Below are 24,528 nucleotides of genomic sequence, written 5' to 3'. Positions count from 1 at the left end.
CCTGAGGTCCAGCCCATTGACTCTGTTCAGTTCTTTGCAGTCCATGACCAGAAACATCTAGCAAAGAGCTTGGCACTGAATTGACCGCATTCATTTCTCCAGAGGTCCAGCACCAGATGCCCAGAGACCAGACCAGCTCAAAGCTACTAAATCAAAGACAAGCAAATAAAAGTGGAGAGCATGCAGACCAAGGACCCTTCACCACTGCCACTGGATTGTAAGAAACCACCTCGTCCCAGATACCATCTTTGGGAGGAGAAACAGAGAAGATGCCTCCTAAAAAGAGGAAAACCAATCTCAACAGGGAGTTTGAACCTAGAATTGACAAGATAATTATTACTGAGCTAAGTCGAAGGACACATTTTAAATGGGAGAGTCTGTGTTAACTTTATGGAAACTTTTAATCCACACAAACACCCCTTGCTAGTGAGCAAGATGAAATCAGTTACAGAAAAACAGAAAATACTGCACTTATGCACACCTTGAATTCTAGAGGACACATTTTCAAGCCCACTACAGATAGATCATTCATAAATCTTCCCATGTTTATAAATGCACAGAGCTGTCACCTCTATGACTCTCTTTTTGATCCTTCCAGCTCAAAATTACTGCTGTGTCTATTTAGTCTATAAAAACTTGCTTACTGTCTCCAAAGTGGGGGCTTCTTGAGAGCAAGTATTGTGTCTGATTCTTCAATACCTCTTTAGGACCAAGTAAAGGCACATAGTAAGAGCTTAAGCAATATTGGATAATTAAAAAATGAATCCATGAACAAAGGCTGAAAATAACCCTGCAGTTAGTGACTACAGGGGTGGGGAGAGGGAGGTGGGGACAGGGGACACACAAATCTGACTAATCACACTCCGCACAGACTAAAGTGAATGTAAGGAGTCAGAGACACAGCAGCCAAAGGAATCAAATAGAAAATGCCTTCAAATTCCACTCTGAGGAGGGTCAGATCACATTTAATTTCTGCACAAAGCTGTAACTCAGAAGCTTCTCCAAGGCAAGAAAAAACTGACAACACTGCTATCAACAATTTTATTGAAGGATGTGGCATAGACAGCAATACTCATCAAATATTTGTTTTTCTAGTCCACAGTGACTAGTTCTGGCCAATGAAATGTGGGTGGGTGTCACCTCTGTCACTTCCAAGTGGGGGCAGTGAAAATCCCAAGTATGATTCTCTAGTCTCTCTCTTTCCTGTCCCAGAAACTGCATGTTCCAAATAGTGCATGTACAAGCTGGTGGAGCCCCAGTCAGCCTGGGTCCTGAGTTACTATGTGGAGCAGAGCCCTCCACTGACCACAGTACATTTGTAGGTTAATGATAAATGCTTGTGTGTGTGTGTGTGTGTGTGTGTGTGTGTGTGTGTGTGTGAGACCACTGAGATTTGGGGATTCACCTGTTCCAGCAGCAGAACAAAGTCTATTCTGACTGATACAAAGGAGAAAGAAGACTTGAAAAGAAGACAGAATCTGTCACATGAAGAAAGTGCTTCTCAGTATTTTCCTGGATCTCATCTTCCTTCTGTGTCTTCATCCCAAGCTGCTCCCTCAGATCTCACCTTGCTTCCTCTGTTGCGCTTGGCTGGTTCCCAGTCACCATTTCTGATTTACCAACAACTAGATCCAGAGCCCTGTTTAAGAGCACCTGCACCTGGTGCATCTCCTTTTCCCTTTATGTCCGTCTGTGCTGACGGTCATGCTCCCATTTACCCGCTTTTGTCTCTTAGCATCTTGACGTTCATCCTTAAACAGCTCTCCTTTCCTCTGGGTTAGTCAGTCCATCATGTTTGATTTTACTTTTATCCTTCCACCAACCCTGTGCTAATGAAGAGGCAGCATGTGCTTTCTAAACCTCTTCAGATTCTTGCTGATTTCCTGAACAAATCTGATTCCTGGATTTAGTGCTCCATGCACTTAATTAACTTCTTGGCCATTGGATAAGAAATAATTTCACTGAATTGCTTCTTTTCTTCAATACAAGACAATGACACGTTCAAAACCTATGCTCTTGTGAGCACAGCGCTAGGCTCTCAGGCCTCGGAAGGGGCTGGTGCAATGAGAGGCCATGAAGACGACGCTTCATTCGTTTCATGATCCATCCACCTCTGCCCAGAGTTCATGTAATTAACAACTCCAGAGCTATTGAGTTCTGGTACGTGGTGATTCTTAAACCATTTAAACTCAACGTTAGTGACACTCAGAGTTCAAAGCCTGACGCGCCCACATTGGTGTGTGTTGCACATGGAACTTTGTAGCAGCTAAGTCCTGCCTGCAGACCAGCCTAAAGAGCACTGATAATACAGATAAATTTGTTCTTGCCTCTAACAGTTAAAAAATCTGTGAACAGGTTCTCTTTTCCTTATCAGTGAATCCTTCCCCATCTGGGTACGCTAACTAAGGCCACTGCAGGCTGCAGGCATCTGCTGAGGCCCTGCTAGGGCCCAAGATTGGCATAATGCCTATACTTACATAACTCCTTTAATACCCCATTTTATCTCCCAGGTACTGTTACCAGAGTGCCTGAAATTGTAAACTCATTTCTCTATATGCCACACGATCTCCTAAACTAGGTTTTGAGGATACTGTCTCTATTTCCACTGTCTATAACTTAATAGATGCCCAACTAATGTTTATTGAATGACTGAGTGGTACTGAACTAGACATTTAAGAGAAATTCTCTTAAGTAAGAAGAAATATTTTTGAGAACATTATTTAGGTAATTGATATTTTCATTTCAAAGGCATAAGAGTTCAGCAATTAATAAGGCAATGTTGATTCTCAAAAACAAGCAGCTTATCACCAACAAATGTGTCACAGCAAACACGACAAATCTCTGTCTCAAAAGATACAGAAGACAAACCACAACATACTAACAGGTGGAGGCCACGAGGCTTCTTATTAAGTCTTAATCAGACCTGACAGAGGAGACAGGATATTTATATATGATTTATCATTTGGCAGCTTTTCAATTACAACCACACAGGAATATAACAGGAAGAAAATTTGCGATTAAAAAAGTACAGCTGCACCGTTGCTATGACATAAGGAGATGAGGAGCAGAAAGAGTTCTTTTGCTTTAAAAAAAAAAAAAAAAAAAAAAAGCTTAATTTGTCTTTCACTTTATGAAAGGAGAGTCCTCTCAAGCTGATCTTGAAGGATGCCGTAGAACCCGGGCAACTCAACGGTTCTGCACAACAGTTAGAAGAAAAGCAGGAGGGTCAGGATGCAGAGGCAGGGTATGTTTGTCCTAACAGATTGCTAGGAGGATTTTCCCAGGAGACTCAGTGACCCAAGAAGTCTGGTCCTCCCTGATTTGTAACTTATAGCTGCTGTCCCAAAGTAGAAAGAAATTAGTCATTAAAAATGACATTAAATTGTCATCCACAAACATCTTACTACATTAGCTCAGGTAGTGTAGCAGGATGTAGCCTTAACTGTGAGAAGGGGAGAAAAGAAATCAAAAGAAAGTATGAAAGAGGACCAAGAAACAGGGATTTTTAGGCATCCATCCAAGTAAGACTGCAGAGACAAAGGCAACCTTATAGAAAAGTTAATAATTGATTTGCTCCATCCTCTGGATTTCACAGATGCTTATGATCAAATATAGGAAGTTTGAGTTCTTTTTGACAATGAATTTGCATGGCTTTCCAAATTTTAGAATGCAGAGCGGCTTTTGAGTCTTTCCTATGTAGACTTTTCCAAGATTGGTAAACTGTAATATATATATAGTAACAAGAAACCAGCTTAGCTTAGCCAAAGCATTCAGTAAAAATTACCAAGAACATACCACCATGCCGTCCACACTGTTAGCAGAACGGTACTTGAGAGGGTTGGGGAGGGCAGTCAGGAAGATGCAGCACAAAAAATTATGGTGCTAAATATAACTTCTCAGAGTGAAGGAATGCATGGAGGAAGAAAGGATTCAGATATTGAAACCCGGGCTTCCCTGGTGGCGCAGTGGTTGAGAATCTGCCTGCCAATGCAGGGGACACAGGTTCGAGCCCTGGTCTGGGAAGATCCCACATGCCGCGGAGCAACTAGGTCCGTGAGCCACAACTACTGAGCCTGCGCGTCTGGAGCCTGTGCCCCGCAACAAGAGAGGCCGCGACAGTGAAAGGCCCGCGCACTGCGATGAAGAGTGGCCCCCGCTTGCCACAACTAGAGAGAGCCCTCGCATAGAAACGAAGACCCAGCACAGCCCAAAAAATAAATAAATAAATAAATAAATAAATAAATAAGTCAGGAGCTCTTAAATAAATAAATAAATAAAAAGATATCGAAACCCAGAGGAAAGTCGTTTGTAGAATTCAACTAGAAATCTAGAACCATTCTTTATTATATGAATTTACCAGAATGATTCCTTCAAGAATTTTTCCCATAAGAAAGAGTGGAGGAGAAAGCCCATGGAAATCCTCACAGCACACAACATACATTTTTTTTTAAAGAAAGTGGTATTCCTCAAGTAGAAGGAAGGCAGATCCATGAATGGTTTGGTTAATATCATGGACAGACTATAGCTAAAACTGAACCTGCTCCTTCCCACCACGGGATGATCGGCTGCAGCCTGGGTAAACAGCACAACCAACGAAACACCTGTACCAAATGGCACCAATACCAAAAGCTCGAGATTTTTTAGAGGAGGGTAGAAAAAGTGTCAAGTGAGAAGTAAGAAGAATATAAACTGTGTGTTACAGAAATGGAGTGTTTCCGTCCCTGGAACACAAGTTAATTGTGAAGAATAGAGAGCTCTGCCCTAAGAGTACTTCACTGGATGAAAGTGAGGAAGTTTGGGGGAGGCTAGGGTGAGGAATCTAAGTTGTAGCTTTCTGAAACCTTCATGGCTTTGGACCAAATCCACTTCCTGATGCCCCAAGGATTTCTGAATTTTTTTCTGGTGAGATTTCCAGGAAGCAGTCCACCCTGGTCCCCATGCTAAGAAGATCTACAATTTTAATATCTTTAAGGAGAAGGCCAACACCTCACCTTACAGTTTTTCAATGACTTTGTCTCGCCCACGAAGAGAGGGTCTCTGACCCTAGATGTCCCTTCAGCCACTGTCTCTATTCCCTGATTCTTTTAATTGAAATACAATTGGCATATAACATTATATTAGTTTCAGGTGTACAACGCAATAATTCAGTATACAGTAGTCTCCCCTTATTCTCAGGAGATACATTCTAAGACCCCCAGAGAATACGTGACACCATGGATAGTACCAAATCCTAAATAAACTGTTTTTTCCTACACTGTTTTTTCCTATACATACGTACCTATGATAAAGTTTAATTTACAAATTAGGCAGAGTAAGAGAATATCTGAATTGCAAGCATCATTACTCTTGTGCTTCGGAGCCATTATTAAGTAACATAAGCATTACTTAAACACATGCACGGTAATGCCAGGACAGTCCATTTGATACCTGAGATGGCTACTAAGTGACTAATGGGTGGGTAGCACATACAGCTGGATACACTGCACACAGGGTTGATTCACATCCCGGGGTTGGATGAAGCAGGAAGGTGCAAGATTTCATCACCCTACTCAGGATGGCACACAATTTGGGAATCCCCTGGCGGTCCAGCGGTTGAGGCTCCACGCTTCCACTGCAGGGGGCGCAGGTTCCATCCTTGGTAGGGGAACTAAGATCCCGCAAGCCGTGTAGCATGGCCAAAAAAAAAAAAAAAAAAAAGAATGGCACACAAACTTATGAATTATTTATATATGGAATTTTCCATTTAGTATTTTCAGACCAAAGTTGACCATGGGTAACTGAAACTCGAGAAAGCGAGACTGAAGATAACAGGGGACTACTGAATGTATATGTTGCAAAAGGATCACCATGAGTCTAATTAACATCCATCACACTATAGTTACAACTTTTTTTCTTGTTTGTTTATTTAATTCGTTGGCCCAACTGCGAGGCATGTGGGATCTTAGTTCCCCTACCAGGGATTGAACCATCGTCCCCTGCATTGGAAGCGCGGAGTCCTAAACACTGGATCGCCAGGGAAGTCCCCAGTTTTTTTTCTTGTGATGAGAACTTTTAAGATCTACTCTCTTAGCAACTTTCCAAATACACAATACACAATACAGTATCATTAACTATAGTCACCATCCAAATCCATGGGGTCCTCAGCCCTCCTGAGCAGCCTGACTTAGCCCTGCGAAGCCTCAATACCCAGGCTCTCCATACCCAGAAGCTTCTGCCCCTCCCAATATAACATTTCCCCATCCTAAAACAAAACAGGAACTCTTTTTTTCCAGCTTTTTAGACATATAATTGACATATTTGTAAGTTTAAGGTATAAAATATGATAACTTGATATGTGTAAATATTGCAAAACGATCAGTACAATAACTACCATTTTTCATTTTTGTGGTTATAACTTTCAAGATCTACTCTATTAGAGCAGCTTTCAAGTGTATAATACAGTATTGTTACTATAGTCACCATACTGTCCATTAGATTCCCAGAACTTATTCATCTTATAAATGGAAGTTTCTATCCTTTTACCAACATCTCCACATCTCCCCCAACCCCAGCTCCTGTCAGCTAATATTCTACTCTCTGTTTCTACAAGTTTGGCTTTTTTAGATTCCACATATAAGTGAGATCATACAGTATTTGTCTTTCTCTATCTGACTTATTGCATTAGCATAATGCCCTCAAAGTCCCACCATGTTGTCTCAAATAGCAGGATTTCCTTTTTCATGGCTGAGTAATATTCCACTCGGTGTGCGTATACACATATACATATACATATATATACACATATATGTATATATAGTCCTTACAGTTCTGCCAATGATGGACACTCAGGTTGTTTCCATGTCTTGGCTATTATGAATTATGCTGCAATGAACATGGAGTTGCAGATGTTGCTGCAAAATAATAATTTCGTTTCCTTTGAACGTATACCCAGAAGTGAGATTGCTGGATATGATAATTCTATTTTTATTTTTTTGAGGAACCCCCATACTGTTTTCCACAGTGACTGCAACAGATTACTTTCCCACCAAAAGTGCTCAAGGGTTCCCTTGTCTCCAAATCCTCACCAATACTTATCTTTTATCTTTTTTTTTCTGTCTTTTTGATGATAGCTAGTCTAACAATGTGAGATGATATCTCATTGTGATTTAATTTACATTTCCCTGATGATTAGTGATGTTGAGCATCTTTTCATGTACCTGTTGGTTATTTATACGTCTTTTTCTGGAAAAATGTCTATTCAGGTCCTCTGACTCAGTTTTGTTTTTTGTTTGGTTTTTTTTTTTTTTTTTGTCTATGTTGGGTCTTCATTGCTGCGCACAGGCTTTCTCTAGTTGTGGTGAACGGGAGCTACTCTTCGTTGCGGTGCACGGGCTTCCCATTGTGGTGGCTTCTCTTGTTGTGGAGCACAGGCTCTAGGTGCACAGGGTTCAGTAGTTGTGGCTCGCGGGTTCTAGAGTGCAGGCTCAGTAGTTGTAGTGCACGGGCTTAGTTGCTCCGTGGCATGTGGGATCTTCCAGGACCAGGGCTCGAACCCGTGTCCCCTGCATTGGCAGGCAGATTCCCAACCACTGTGCCACTAGGGAAGCCCTTTGCCTGGTTTTTAATCAGGTTATTTGTTTTTGTTTTTGCCATTCAGTTGTATTAGCTCCTTATATATTTTGGATATTAACCTGTTGTCAGATATATGGTCTGAAAATATACTCCTCCATCCCAGAAGTTGCCTTTTCATTTTGTTAATAGCTGTTCTGTTGTGCAGAAGCTTTTTAGTTGGATGCAGTCCCACTTGATTTATGCTTTTGTGCTTCTGCTTTTGTATCATTTCCAGAAAATCATTGCCAAGACCAATGTTATGGAGTTTTCCCCTATGTTTACTTCTAGGATTTTACAGTTCCAGGTCTTACATTTAAGTCTTTAATACATTTCAAGTCAATGTGTGTGGACTGAGTAAGATAGGGGTGCAATTTCATTCTTTTACATGTGATTATCCAGTTTTCCCAACGACATTTGTTGAAGAGACTATCCTTTCCCCATTGACTATTCTTGGCCTCCTGATTATAGTGTAATCTATTTCTCCCTTTAGAGATGGGAGTACTTGCTTTTATATTTAGGTGCTCTGATGTTGGGTGCATATATATTGATTATTGTTACATCCTCTTGATAAACTGAACCCTTTATCATTATATAATGACCATCTCTGTCTCTTTTTACAGCTTTTGAATTAAAGCCTATTTTGTCTGATATAAATATAAGACCCCTGCTCTCTTTTGGTTTCTATTTCCACGAATATCATTTTCCATCTATTTAATGAGCCTATATGTATCCTTAAAGCTGAAGTGAATCTCTTGTAGCCAACATATAGCTGGGTTTTATTTTTTTTATTCATTCAGCCACTCTGCTTTTTTTGTTGAAGAATTGAATCCATTCACATTTAAAATAATTATTGATAGGTAAGGAATTACTAATGCCATCCTATTGGTTTCTTGCTTTTTTCTTTTTTTCTAGTTCCCTTGTTTCTTTCTTCCTCTCTTGTGATCTTCCTCTGTGAATTGATAATTTTGGATAATGGTGTGCTATGATTTCCTTCTCATTACCTTTTGTGTATCTACTGTAGGTTGTTACTTTTTGGTTATCATGAGGCTTACAAAAGACATCTTATAACTAACAGTCAATTTTATTCTGATAACAACTTAATTTCAATCCTATACAAAAGCTTAACCATTTGCTCTCCCTCCTAAATATTATGCTTTTGATGTCACAGCAGTACTTCTTTTTATATTATGTATTCACTAACAAATAACACTTTGAAAGATTATCATGTACAAGAAACTATGGCCTGTGATTACATGTAAGAATTCATGTAATCTTCCCAACAATCCTGTGAGATAGAGTTTTTATTAACATCCTTATTCTACAAAGAGGAAAACCAAGTTCAAAACTCATTCAGGGTCACCCAGCGAGCAAATGCAGTATTGTGAAGACAGGCAGTCTGACTCTGGAGTCTGTGCTCTTAACCTCCACTCCTTAGCAATCCTGGGTGAATGGTGTGGGAAGCAGAAGGCAATCTTGGAGCTGGTAGCAGAGCTGTTACTAAGGTTCTTTGGCGCCATCTGCTGTTGATCCAGGGCTGGCAGTAGCAAATGGTCTGGATTCTCTCTAGCTGTTTTTTATTCCTCTTACTGGATCATCTGCATATGATGTTTTCTTCTTCTGTTGGATCATTTATTCAAACAAAGAGACTGAGATTATTTGGTTCTCACTTAAACTATCATCCTTTGAACTGGTTGATTAAACTGGGAAGAATTAAAACGCAGAGGATGATGACTCCAAAGTGAGTTCACCTTTCTTTGAGGTTTGGAGCTGGTCTGACTTGTGCTTACCTTTAACCTGATCCAAAAAACTTGGAATTACTTTGGCTTTGAGAACCATCAGCAAATCAGAGAACTTCAAATATATAACAGTGCTGGTAGTCATAGTTTTTTCTGCACAGTGGCGGTTCCCAGATGTTGTCAGTGGCATCAGCACATAAATTTTTTGAACCGATGAAGACTGGGTAGTCAAATTTAGAGGAAAAGTGATCTAAGCTCTGTCGTCTTCAAATTTTTCAAAATTATTTGAAAATTTTACCAAGTTAGATACACATTAATTCAACGTGAAACAAACAGTTTCTTTCTTTGTGACATCTGAGATTAAGCCAGCCAGCAGGCATCAGGCGTAGGTGTTCCCAAACTGCTAGGAAACTTTTACTAGAATAGAACTTAGAGGAGAACAAAAGATACAGCCCTAGGTGGCAGCCTTTCCTCAAGACAAGGGGCCCACTGCCTTAAAGTGTAGGATAAATGTGTGATTTGCTAGAAATCCTAGGACAAGCTGTTTAAGTGTTTTATCCTGAGATTGCGGGTGAGGATTTTTCCCCTGATGGAACTATTTCTTTTCTTTTCTTTGAAACACAAGGCTGCCTGTAATGGCTAATGTGACCAAACTTTAATTATTTTCATCTATTGTTTGAACAACTGGAATTTTGTTTCCCTATATGAGGGCCCAAGAACATTGAAAGACAGTGAGTAGAGAATCTATGATTTCAGGACCCCAAGGGAACTCCAGCCTTTGGATTCAGAAGCAGCATCTGCAGCGACTATATATTTCTGGAGAAAAGAAATGGGTAAATTGAAAATAGAAACTGAATCACAGGTATCAAAAACAAGATAAGGGTACCAGAGTAAGAGATAAAACTACTAGGTATAAAATAGATAAGCAACAAGGATATATTGTACACCACAGGGAAATATAGCTATTATTTTGTAATAACTTTAAATGGAGTAAAATTTATAAAAATATTGAATCACTATGTTGTACACCTGAAACTAATATAATATTGTAAAGCAACTACACTTCAATTTAAATTTTGTTTCTAATTTTAAAAAAAGAAATGATAAATTGAACAAAACCCATTTGTGCATTTACCACTAGAGGAAACTTTGATCTAGATTAGTTTGCTTGTCTCTAGAATATTCTTAAATTTAAAGGCCAGAAAGTGTCTCAATTGCTATGGATTCCTATTTAAGTTGATGTAAGAAAGACCATTAAGCAGTCTACATAAATCCTGGAAGAAATCTCAAAGGCTACTGTGGTAGATCACTGTAATACTGTCCTCAAAGAAATCATACTTCCTATATCCACATCTCTGTAATGTGTCACTTCTTCTCTTCTCATCAAGAGACAAAGTCTATTTCTTCACACGCTTGAATCTGCATTTCACTTATAAGTTTGTAAAATAAATGATTTGCCTTGACCAATAAAATGTGGCAGAAGTGAGATTGTGTGAGCCCCAGAGACTTGGTCATAAAAGGTCCTATAACTCCTGTTGGTTCTCTTTTGACACCCTGACACCACCAAGCTGTGAAGAAGCCCAGTCTAGTCTACTGGAGAACACGAGACCACCTGGAGGAGAACTGAGGACGTGTAGCCAACAGCCAGACATGTTATGGAGACATCTGGGACACCACAGTCCTAGATGGACCATCAGATGACAGCTGGCAGTCCCATGAGGGGGCCCAGGTAAGTACAGCAGAATCACTCAGACTGCCAACTCACAGAATCATGAGGAATAATCAAGCATTGTTGTTGGGCTTCCCTGATGGCGCAGTGGTTTAGAATCTGCCTGCTAATGCAGGGGACACGGGTTCGAGCCCTGGTCTGGGAAGATCCCACATGCCGCGGAGCAACTAGGCCCGTGAGCCACAACTACTAAGCCTGCGCGTCTGGAGCCTGTGCTCCGCAACAAGAGAGGCCGCGATAGTGAAGAGGCCCGCGCACCGCGATGAAGAGTGGCCCCCGCTCGCCGCAACTAGAGGAAGCCCTCGCACAGAAACGAAGACCCAACACAACCAAAAATAAATATAATAAATAAATAAATAAAAGATTACTATTAAAAAAAAAAATACTGTGCAGCCATTAAAGTTATTAAAAAAAAAAAAAAAAGCGTTGTTGTTTTAAGCCACTGAGTTTTGGGGTGTTTTTTTTGCAGCAAGAGAAAATTAATATATCTCCCAAGAAAATCCAAATATCCAACCAAACTCTGAATGCTTTAAGTACACTAGCTCTTTAAGAAAATCTTTCCTATTTGGAAAATGAAAGTATAATCTTCATTGTCACCACTCTAATTTGCCCAAATATATTAAATATATTAATATCTCCTATGAACTAACAGTTCATAGGACTAAATCTTAAAATGATTAGATTTTCTACTTGGAAAAGGATTTTTCAAATGAAACATTGAATTGCTTTGAATTACAAATCCCTTGGTTAAAAGTAAATGCCGGGGGCTTCCCTGGCGGCGCAGTGGTTGAAAGTCTGCCTGCCAATGCAGGGGACACGGGTTCGAGCCCTGGTCTGGGAAGATCCCACATGCCCCGAAGCAGCTGGGCCCGTGAGCCACAACTGCTGAGCCTGCGCGTCTGGAGCCTGTGCTCCGCAACAAGAGAGGCCGCGATAGTGAGAGGCCTGCGCACTGCGATGAAGAGTGGCCCCCACTTGCCGCAACTGGAGAAAGCCCTCGCACAGAAACGAAGACCCAACACAGCCAAAAATAAATAAATTAATTAATTAATTAAAAAATAAAAAAGAAATGGAAACTTTGTTATAAAAAAAAAAAAGTAAATGCCACACATAGACATATATACACTACTAAATGTAAAATAGATAGCTAGTGGGAAGCAGTCGCATAGCACAGGGAGATCAGCTCCGTGCTCTGTGACCACCTAGAGGGGTGGGATAGGGAGGGTGGGAGGGAGGGGGACGCAAGAGGGAAGAGATATGGGAACATATGTATATGTATAATTGATTCACTTTGTTATAAAGCAGAAATTAACGCACCATTGTAAAGCAATTATACTCCAATAAAGATGTTAAAAAAAAAAAAAAGTAAATGCCACACGGACAAAAAGGAAAAAAAATTAAATACATATGGATGAGTGTGTATAAAATAATAAATTCTTAATAAAAAATTAAACATTCTTATTCTCTAAAAAAAATTTATCTACTTTAAAGTGTTTTTGGATGAGAATAAAAGAAATATTACTTTGGTTTAATAACCTCAGGGTCCCTGCACTGTTATCAGAAAAACTACAAAAGAAATACAAATGGGCAATGAGCTAATGATTAGGGATCATGAAAAGGTTGAAGAGAAACTAAAAAATAAATACAAAAGATTCCAGGTCTAAATTCCTTTCAAATATATTGTTGCAAATTGAAAGATATTTTAAAACCTTCTGTCTTAAAATTTTAAAACCAAAAAAATAGAAGTTATGATGGTAAAAATAAATATGAGAATTAAATTTTAATCCAAGTTCACTCTAATCAAAGTAAATTGATATGTGAATTTTAGACATACAGGATTTCTATATATTTTCTTTCTGATTTTTCCCACGTTGTAAAATAAAAATGCAAATGTGGCATTATAGCCTATGCAAGACTTTGGACTTTTCTTTCTAAAAGCCTAGATTAGGGACTTCCCTGGCAGTCCAGTGGTTAAGACTCCATGCTTCCAAATCAGGGGGTACAGGTGTGATCCCTGGTCGGGGAACTAAGATCGCACATGTGGCGCAGCATGACCAAAAATAATAATAATAATAAAATAAAATAAACGCCTAGGGACTTGCACTCGTGGTCCAATGCAGGGGGCCCAGGTTCCATCCCTGGTCAGTGAACTAGATCCCGCATGCCGCAACTAAAGATCGCGCGTGCTGCAACTAAGACCCAGTGCAGCCAGATAAATAAATAAATAATATTTTTTAAACATTTTTTTAAAAGCCTAGATTAAATGAAACCTCCTAAATTACTTATAGTTGCCTTAGAGATAAAATAAGTTATTACCTTTGCTATTATTAAGAGCATATAAATGTATGTAGGTGTGCACATGGGTGTTTAAAATTTTTTATTTAATTAATATTTAAATTTAATAATTTAAATAATTAATGTCTTTATAAAATGGTTTTCTTAATCTTAGTCATCAGTACAAATTACGTAGACTATAAAGTTAGCCCATTTACACAGTCCGAGTAAAACCTTAAGATGTCACATTTCTCTGATAAGTTTGGACAATCAACAGTAATCGCATGGACTTCCCTGGTCACGTAGTGGTTGGGAATCTGCCTGCCAGTGCAGGGGATATGGGTTCAATCCCTGGTCCGGGAAGATCCCACATGCCGTAGAGCAACTAAGCCTGTGAGCCACAACTACTGAGCCTATGCTCTAGAGCCCGCAAGCCGCAACTACTCAGCCCACGTGCCACAACTACTGAAGCACTTGCGCCTAGAGCCTGTGCTCCGCAACAAGAGAAGACACTGCAGTGAGAAGCACGCCCACTGCAACAAAGAGTAGCCCCCACTCGCCACAACTAGAGAAAGCATGCGCACAGCAACAAAGACACAATGCAGCCAAAAATAAATAAATAAAAAATAAATAAATTTAGGGGCTTCCCTGGTGGCACAGTGGTTAAGAATCTGTCTGCCAATGCAGGGGACACAGGTTCGAGCCCTGCTCCAGGAAGATCCCACATGCCGCGGAGCAACTAAGCCTGAGCGCCACAACTACTGAGCCTGTGCTCTAGAGCCCACGAGCCACAACTACTGAAGCCCACGTGCCTAGAGCCCGTGTTCCGCAACAAGAGAAGCCACCGCAATGAGAAACCCGCGCACCACAATGAGGAGTAGCCCCCGCTCACCGCCACTAGAGAAAGCCCGCGTGCAGCAACGAAGACCCAAGGCAGCAATAAATAAATAAATAAATAAATTTATTTTTTAAAAAAAAACAGTAACTGTATTGTTCATTAATGTTAGCTTCAGTATAATTTCTAAATTTTCAAAATGACTTTAGAGGGACTTCCCTGGTGGTCCAGTGGTTAAGAATCCGCCTTTTAATGCAGGTGACACAGGTTCAATCCCTGGTTGGGGAACTAAGATCCCACATGCAGTGGGGCAACTAAGCCCGCATGCCACAACTACTGAGCCCATGCACTACCAGAGAGCCTGCACGTTGCAACGAAAGATCCCGTGTGTGGCAACTAAAACCCGACGCAGCCAAATATATAAATAAATAAATAAATATTCTTTTTAAAAATGACTTTAGAACTTTTGAATAATACAATATTATAATAATTAGTTACTAGTTTGTATTTATCTGAAGATTTCTAAAGAAATTAAATTAAACACATACTCATGTTTTTAACGTAATATTCACAATTTTCTGAAAAGAAAACTCTTAACAAATAGGAAAAACAAAAGCCTTTGTAAAGTGATAAATTGCTTTTTTCAAAAAATTAGAGTAAGACATTCTAATTGGTGAAAAGTTAGAAGTATTGTATGTACAAGCAAGAACAAACTCTTTTATTCAATATAGGTTCTAGATAGTACAGTATAATAAGAAAAAGATACAATAAAAGTTATAAGTACTGGAGAGAAAGAAATAAAAAGATAATTGATTTTGTATGGTATAATTAACTATGATTGTAGAAAATCTGAAAGAATCTATTTCCAGGTTAACTAAACCTACTGAATTTGTAAGAGAAATTGGCAGTTGGATATAAAATCATTATACAAAAAAAAAATCGGCATTTTCATATATAAGAAATAAAATGTTAACATATAATTTAATAAATACATATATTATAATAGCAAGTAAGCACCTAGAAGTGAATCTAACAATTATACAACTTTACATTAAAACAATAACAAAGATCGAAATAAATTGAAAGATACTTATACAAGTTTCAATGAAGACAATAATCATTGTAAAGGTGTTACCTCTCTCCAAATTGATCTACAGATTAAATGCAATCCCAATTAATATCTCAATAGGCTTTCTCATGGAATTTTTTTTAACATCTTTATTGGAGTATAACTGCTTTACAATGGTGAGTTAGTTTCTGTTTTATAACAAAGTGAATCAGCTATACATATACATATATCCCCATATCTCTTCCCTCTTGTGTCTCCCTCCCTCCCACCCTCCCTATTCCACCTCTCTAGGTGGTCACAAAGCACCGAGCTGATCTCCCTGTGCTATGCGGCTGCTTCCCACTAGCTATCGGTTTTATATTTGGTAGTGTATATTTGTCCATGCCACTCTCTGACTTTGTCCCAGCTTACCCTTCCCCCTCCCCGTGTCCTCAAGTACATTCTCTAGTAGGTCTGCGTGGTTATTCCTGTCCTGCCCCTAGGTTCTTCATGCCTTATTTTTTTTTTTTTTTTTAGATTCCATATATATGTGTTACCATACATTATTTGTTTTTCTCATTCTGACTTACTTCACTCTGTATGACAGACTCTAGGTCCATCCACCTCACTACAAATAACTCAATTTCGTTTCTTTTTATGGCTGAGTAATATTCCATGGTAAGGGGTGAGATGTGACAGGGTGAGAGAGTGTCATGGACATATATACACTACCAAATGTAAAATAGATAGCTAGTGGGAAGCAGCCGCATAGCACAGGGAGATCAGCTCGGTGCTTTGTGACCACCTAGAGGGGTGGGATGGGGAGGGTGGGAGGGAGGGAGATGCAAGAGGGAAGAGATATGGGAACATATGTATATGTACAACTGATTCACTTTGTTATAAAGCAGAAACTAACACACCATTGTAAAGCAATTATACTTCAATAAAGATGTTTAAAAAGAAAAATTCCATTGTATATATATGCCACATCTTCTTTATGCATTCATCTGTCGATGGACACTTAGGTTGCCTGAACTTAGGTTTCTCGTGGGAGAAATTATTTGTAATACATATAGATTAGCCTCAGAATATATAAAGATCTTCTGAAAAATCAGTAATAAAAAGACAACCCAATGGAAAAATATGAAGTAGACATAAATTAGGCAATTCACAGGAGGGGAAATATGAATGGGAATAAGCATGGAAGGATGCTCAGTCTCTTTATTAAGGAAATGCAAATGAAAATCACAAAGAAGGAATTCCCTGGAGGTCCAGTGGTTAGGACTCGGCGCTTTCACTGTAGCCGGGGTTCAGTCCCTGGTCGGGGAACTAGGATCCCACAAGCCGCGTGGCATGGCCAATAAATAAATAAATAAATAAAATCACAGTGAGATACCATTTTAAAGTCACTGGAATGTAAAAATCAGTAAGTCGAACAATACCAAGTTAGAGAACAGGTTGGAATCCAACAATACTGAGTATGGGAGTGATACAGATCAGTGGGGAATTCTTATACACTGCTGGTGGTAATGGAAATTGGCACACTCAATTTTGAAACAATTAAGCATTATCTTATAAATTAAACATTCACAATTCTACTCCTTGTTATATACCCAACCAATGGGTATATATCCTACACCCAGCAATTCTACTCCTTGGTATATACCCAAAAATCTCTTGCTCATGTGCACCAGGAGACGGCAACAAGAATATTTATGGTAATGATTCATTCATTATAGCCCAAAGTGGAAACAACCTAAATACTAATCAACAGAAGAATGAACAAATAACTTGTGTAATATTTGTGAACTGCAGCTGTGCACTGAAACATGAATGTTTTCAAAATATAATGTTAAATGAATACAAGCAAATCTCAGAAAACTGCAACAGAACAATACCATTTTTAGAAAATTTGAAAATAAACACGCTATTGTTTAGAGAAGCATAAATGTGTGATAAAAGTATTTTGTAAAAAGCAGGATAATGGTTACTTCTGAGGAAAAGACAGGGAGATAAAACAGAGGGAAGCACAGAGTTTCAATGTCATTGATGACATTCTTGTGAAGTTGAAAGGAATTTCATGATTGTGCTTCATAAATTACGTGTTAAGTTAAATGGAGTCTTTGTAGCAAGTGTTACATAATTAATCATTTTAAACAATGAATAAGAAAGGCTCAGTTACAATTTAGCAACTGACGGTATGTGAAAGTGAGGGAGAGTTGGGAAGGAAGGTTTCCAGTCTGAGAAACTAAAGGGGATGATGGTTTTAGTAATGATAATGAATTGCATTAGTCAGGAAAAGCTAAATGATAAAAGAGACATCACGTTAGGCCCACTTTGAGAAGGACTTGGGCCAGGACTCCATATACTCCTGGCTTCCATTCACTCCCCAGTATATCAAGCAAGGTCATGATGGCATTTTAGGTCCCTTAAAAATCTGGGTATTCTCGTTTCCCTTAGTATACGAGTACTCTGATATATAGCCATACGTCTCTTTAGAGAAGATTTGGAGAATATTCATTGAATATATTTGTGGTAGCATTGCAGGATTCCTTTTCAAGAGGACCTAGCCTCCCTTTCAATCAATAACTGACAAAGACCTTGAACCTGGGCACGGGATCATGATTTTCCTCCGTAGCGACTAACATCAGCCTGTTACATTACTTTCATTGGCTACCTACCAATGGCTCTTAGGAACACCATGGTCTATTAGCCTTCACCCTAATTTCCTATGGGTCAGGGTCCCCTGGTTTCCACCCCAACCTTACCATCTATTACAGTAATCATGGCCACCTTGCTCCTGTGGCTAAGTGTTTCCACACAGCCTCTGCTATTCCAGAATCCTGTCATCCCAATTGACACTAGGGACAACAGTTTTTTAATTAATCTTATATGGGGCTCAGTATATCTTTTTAGTTGAGCCTTGAGCCCCAGGACAATTTCCATTATTCGTTTAATTTACTTATTCATTTGTTCTTCTTTTGTAATTTCTAAGTTTGATACGTTAGGTTTCCTAGATCTGTCCCCCTAAGTCCTTTGGCTTTCCCCTCATTATTATGTCTATGCTCTTATAACTTTCTATTGTTTTTGCTTGCTTTTCAGAGCATCAATTTGGTTCTCAGCAGTGATCATCCTTCTTTTGTTTCTCGATTGCATTTTTACTTAGAAAACCATGTTTATTAATCTTACGGCTACCAGGGGGAAAGGGAGGGAGGGATAAATTGGGAGACTGGGATTGACATATACACACTACTTTATATAAAATATATAACTGATAAGGACCTACTGTATAGCACAGGGAACTCTACTCAATACTCTGTAATGACCTATATGCGAAAAGAATCTAATAAAGAGTGGATATATGTATATGTATAACTGATTCACTTTGCTGTACAGCAGAAACTAACACAACATTGTAAATTAACTACACCCCAATAAAAATTAAAAAAAAAAAAGAAAATCATGTTTATTAGTCCAAAGAAGTCCTTTTGTGCTCTATTGGCATTTTCTTGAGAATCCATATGTGTGTGTGTGTGTGTGTGTGTGTGTGTTTTGCGGAGTTCTCTTCTGATTCTCTTATCAATTGGCCATGGTTGAGTTCTGCTCCAATACTCTCCTCCTTCCTCCTGCCCGTGTAGATGAAAGCAGGACCAACAAAGGTGCAGCCCCCCAGGCACCAGAAAGCAGTTCGTCAGCTGTCAGTCGCCTCTGCAGTGTCACTGGTGGTCAAGGCAATCACTGCTCCATCATACTCAGTGTGGTCCCCTGCCACTGTTGCTGTCTCTGTCACGCTGCTCTCTGATTCCTGGCACCGGGGTCCCTCACAAATCACTCATAAGCTCTGTAGCCAAGCTGCAGTCCCCAAAGCCACAGCCTCAGAGAGCTCCTTCCCACACCACATGACCGCTGACACGTGAGCCCTGGGCCCCCAGGAGCCTCTGTGCAGGACGGCTGCCCCACCCCCGCAGAGCTCCCTCTCCAGGAGCTGTGTTCTCCCTTCCGTGGTACCAAAAGTAGTTAAAGAAGGTCTTTGGCTCGTCCCATGGCTTTGTTCTGAAGGAGAGTGTACCCTGTGTGTCTGTCCTTTAGCAGACCCTTCCAGAAAAGTACCCGTCCTATAGCTTTGTCTCAGAGCACTTTCTTTTGGAGAGGAAGGCACAGTGACAAAGGATTTCAGTCCATCTTTTCCAAATAGGGAAGGATCAAAACATTATCTCCACATGCGAATCAGCTCTTTGGGCATTTCTGGATTCTCTGCCCACATTTCTAGTACATACATTAAGTCCCCTACATATGAACTTTCAAGATGAGAACTTTCAAAGATGCGAACTGCGTTCACATGTCCAATCACATAAGTTAGTTCACGTGCCTGGTGTACATTGTCACGTGCACACATCCTCCACAAGTGGTTGTGCTTTTGTGTACTTTACCGTACAGTACTGTATAGAGTACAGTAGTACGGTGTATTTATTTCAAGCCCAGGATGTCCAGAAGCAAGAGGTTAGCTAGAATTGAATCCAGCAAGGAACCAGAACCTGTGCCATCAACGTCAGGCGTGAGTGAAATTGCAGCTTGCCCTCCGTCTCCTATTGCTGACGATCCTTCAGCTCTACCACCTCCCGCCTCCTCTCCCTCCTCCAGTCAGTAACTCTTCTTGCCTGTTCACTCAACGCCAGCCCCTGGATGCCAGCTGTTGTGCTGTACTACTGTACTTTTCAAGGTATTGTACTGTAAGATTTTAAATGCTTATTTTTTGTGTTTGTTTTTTATGTATTATTTGTGTGAAAACTATTAAAACCTATTACAGTACAGTACTATATAGCCGACTGTGTCAGCTGGGTACCTAGGCTAACTTTGTTGGACTTAACGAACAAATTGGACTTACGAACACGCTCTCAGAATGGAACTCGTTCATATGTAGGGGACTAACTGTATTCGGTTCATTCAACAGGCATTGATTGAACTTTCATCTGTTGTGCAAGCTGTGAGAAGTCAGAGGGAAGAGACAGCACGTCATGTCTAAGGAAGCATATCAGTTTCATGATGAGGAGTTGGGGGTAAATGAAATGAGAAAAAAACAGGAAGCTATCACAGTAATTCACGAGAGAGGATGAACCCCTAAACAGAATAGCAAAAGTACAAAAAACAGAAGACACTTGTGGGCTTTACTGAGGGGGTAGACCCTGAAGAACTGGGTGACTAAGGAGTGTTACAGGAAAATAAGGAGGAGGACTCCAGATCCACTCACAGTTTCCTCCTAATAAGTCTCCAGGAGTGTACAAAATGAGGAGCCATGTTGGGGATGAAATTCCTGTTTTGAATTTGTTGAATTTAGGGTAGCAGGGAAACATCCAAGCAGAGGAGAAAGAAGATAAGTGTGCGATGTATCCAAAGCTGGGGCAGAGATCTAGGCTGGTCTGTTATCACCATTTAAATGGCAGTTACAGCCACAGGTGTGGATCAGGTCGTCAAAGAACCCTGCAAAGCAAGGAAAGGCCGAGAACAGAGCCCTGGGGAACATCAGCACTTAAGGAGCAGGTAAACAAAGAGACACTTAAAGGAGACTGAGAAGAAGCAGCTTAGGAGAGAAAAAATAACAGAAGCAGGGGAGAGGATTTAAAGAAGAGAGTGGGGGACTTCCCTGGTGACGCAGTGGTTAAGAATCCGCCTGCCAATGCAGGGGACATGGGTTCGAGCCCTGCTCCGGGAAGATCCCACATGCCGTGGAGCAACTAAGCCCGTGAGCCACAACTACTGAGCCTGCGCTCTAGAGCCCGCGAGCCACAACTACTGAGCCTGCGCTCTAGAGCCCATGAGCCACAACTACTGAACCCACATGCCGCAACCACTGAAGCCCATGTGCCTAGAGCCCGTGCTCTGCAACAGGAGAAGCCACTGCACCACAATGAAGAGAAGCCTCCGCTGGCCACAACTAGAGAAAGCCCGCGTGCAGCCAAAATAAATACAGCAAAATTAATTTTAAAAAATAAATTAATTAATTACAATAAAAGAGAGACTGGTCATCAGTGCAAGGCCGCTGAGCGCAGCCACACAGTTGTGATGCGCAACACTGGGGAGCATCATTCACCTGGACCGCGTTAATGGTGCCCCCCCCCCGCCAGAACTGTGCAGTGCACCATCTGCACAACCAGGTGTGGCAGACCTGCCTCAGGATCAAACACCACATTTACGGAAGGGAAGATCAGAAATAAGTGTGTCCACCAGCTTTGGCAGTATATGGAAGTCAGTGGTGACCTCAGCAAAGCAGATTCAGTGTTTGGTGAGGGCAGGAAACAGCACAGTGGGTGCTGTGGACAGAATGGACTTGAGTGGAGGCAGCAAGCATGGCCCACTTCCCTGAAGGAGCTTGGCTTCCTGAGACAGGGGCCAGGCTGGGGGTGGGGCATTCACAGCTGAGGAACAGTTATTTCGTTTGGTTGACTGATGAGGGGACCAGTTTGATTTTTGTTTGGTTTGCATGGGAAATAGTTGAGCATGCTTATTTAATGAAGGGAAAGAGCCAGTCAGGAGGGAGAAATTAAAGATGAAGTCTAGTTAAGTGAAGTCCTGGGAAGACAGAAAGTTGAGAAGCAGAATACAGGGATTATCCTTGCAGAGGAGGAATACTTGTTCCTCTGAGACACAGGGAAGGAAGAAAAAGGCAATAGATGCATGTAGAGGTAAATTTATAGGGGGCAGTTCTTTCCTGATGACCCTGATTCTCAGCAAGTTCAGATGCAGGACCATCTGCTGAGACAAAAGAGAGGGAGTTGCCAAGTAGAGACAAGCCAAGTAGGGCCTCTAAGTACAAAGAGCAACTTAATAGCTCCTGGGAAAAAAACATAACCTAAAACCAGGTTTAATGTTTTAAAGAAAGTGTCTAAAGAAAGGATATGAGCATTAGGAAGGGACTTGGTCATCAAGAAAGCATAGAGCAGACCTCACCAAAGAAGATGCACAGATGGCAAATAAGCATATGAAGACATACTCCACATCTCATGCCATCAGGGAAATGCATAGTAAAAGGAGATGCCACCACACAGCTATTCAAGAGGCCAAATTCCAAAACTCTGACAACACCAAATGCTGACGAGGATGTGGAGCAATAGGAACTCTCATTCACTGCTGGAGGGAATGCAAAATGGTACGACCACTTTGGAAGACAGTCTGGAAGTTCCTTACAAAACTAATATACATACTCTTACCATACGATCCAGCAACCACAGTCCTTGGAATTTACTCAAAGGAGATGAAAACTTATGTCCACACAAAAACTTCCATGAGCTTGTTTACAGTAGTTTTATTCATAATTGCCAAAACTTGGAAGCAACCAAGATGTTCTTCAGTAGGTAAATAAACTGTGACATCCGGACAATGGGATATTATTCAGCGTTAAAAAGAAATGAGCTATCAAGCCATGAAAAGACATGGAGGAACCTTAAATGCATATTACTAAGTGAAACAGGCACTCTGAAAAGGCTACATACTGTATGATTCCAACTATATGACGTTCTGCAAAAGGCAAAACTATGGAGAGAGTAAAAAGATCACTGATTGGTTCAGGGAAGGGGGAATAGACAAAGCAGAGGATTTTTAAAGCAATTAAAATATAATAATGGATACATATCATTATACATTTGTCCAAACCCACAGAATGTGTAACACCAAATGTGAACCCTAAAGTAAAGTACGGACTTCGGGGGACTATGACGTGTCAATGTAGGTTCATCCTTGGTAAATGAGTACCACTTTGGTAAGTGATGTTGATAATGGGGGAGGCATGCATGTCTGCAGACAGAAGGTAAATATATAGGAAATCTCTGTACCTCCCTCTCAATTTTGTTGTAAACCTAAAACTGCTCTAAAATTTTTTCAATTTAAAATTTTTTAAATATTTTTTTGAAAAGAAAATAAGTATAGAGGAGCCTCAAGGAGACAATGCCCAGGAAGCACTACTTGGAGAAGAAGATGCCCCGGGATGCCTACGTGCTGGTCGGCTTGACAGCATCGTGGAGATGGCCCATCAGCAACCAGAGTTTGCGGGCATTAGGATGTCCTTATCAAGCTAATTGCCCTCATTCACAAAGCAGCCTTTTAATTATTTCACCTCTTATCAGTTTACCTAGAAAGGGAGAATGCTCTGGCCATACTCAAGTAAGCACACACACCATCTGCCAGTTACATTTCTTCCTATAAACAGAAAAACCTGACTTAAAAGTTGCTTGTTTCTTTTTTGTCAGAAGACCTACAACTCAGAAAAAAAAAAAAAAAAAAAAGTCATTCTTTATAGATTCGTATCTTTCAGGAACAAACAACTGCCTCAATAGATCCTGTATGCCTGGTAATCAGTGTGTTTTACAGCCTTACACCCTCTTCATTTCCATTCTCTCTTTAGGCAAACATATCCAGTCTTGTGGCTTTAAACACCATCTATATAAACAAGACTCTCAAGTTTATATACCAAGCTCTGACTCCTCCCCCGAGACTTATATATCCAATTCATCTACTTGATATCTATACTTGGAGAGATCTCTACCTCTGATCTAATGTGTTCGGTATAGAACTTTGTATTTTCCTTCCCAAACCTGCTCCGTCCAGTTTCCGCTTTCTCGGTTGAGGGCAACACCATTCTTGCAGTTGTTCAGGCCAAAAGCCTAGGAGTCAGCCTTCATTTCCTTCCCTCACCCTCTACATCCAATCCAGCAGCAAGTTCTAACAGTTGTACCTACAAACTCTGTCCGGCTTCCTCCATCTCTGTGCTACCATCCCCGTCCTCACTCCATCTCCAACTTAGACCAACCAAGCACTACCGTCTCTCTCCTGGCTTGCTTACTTGCTAACTGGTCCACCCGCTTCAGCTCCAATCACTCCCGCTCCCCACTCCCCATTCTTTACACTGCAGCCAGAGTGATCTTTGAAAACTAAATCACACCATGTCACTTTTCTACTTAAAACTCTCTAGTGATCTCCTGTGGAACTTAGAATAGAATGGAAACTCTCCACCATAATCAAAATGAGTCCAGTGGTAAAGAATCCGCTTTCCAATGCAGTGGACGTGGGTTCGATCCCTGGTTGGGGAACTAAGATCCCACATGTTGCCGGGCAACTAAGCCCGCGCGCCACAACTACCGAGAGAGCCCACATGCCGCAAACTACAGAGCCCACGCGTTCCGGAGCCCACGTACCACAACTAGAGAGAGAAAACCCGCATGCCACAATGAAAGATCCCACATGCCTCAACGAAGACTCCGCGTGCTGCAACTAAGACCCAACGCAGCCAAAAAAATAAAGAAAATTTTTAAAAAACAGAGCCCAG

The 24,528-nt window shown here is 40.6% G+C and overlaps 1 long non-coding RNA gene across 2 annotated transcripts; it reads left to right on the top strand.

The window, feature by feature from the left end:
• The first annotated feature begins 224 nt into the window (after positions 1-224).
• LOC309608801 lies at positions 225-19,658 on the top strand. Of its 2 annotated transcripts, XR_014233093.1 has the most exons (3): positions 225-10,159; positions 10,895-11,055; positions 18,315-19,658. It is a non-coding gene; the product is annotated as an uncharacterized lncRNA (long non-coding RNA). The 2 variants fall into 2 exon arrangements; XR_014233094.1 differs by lacking the exon at positions 225-10,159 and having other exon boundaries at positions 10,166-11,055.
• Positions 19,659-24,528: the final 4,870 nt, after the last annotated feature.

This window comes from Balaenoptera borealis, assembly GCF_965194805.1.
Source record: "Balaenoptera borealis genome assembly, chromosome: 13".
NCBI classification, from domain to species: Eukaryota; Metazoa; Chordata; class Mammalia; order Artiodactyla; family Balaenopteridae; genus Balaenoptera; species Balaenoptera borealis.
This window is presented reverse-complemented; position numbering and strand designations above follow the sequence as displayed.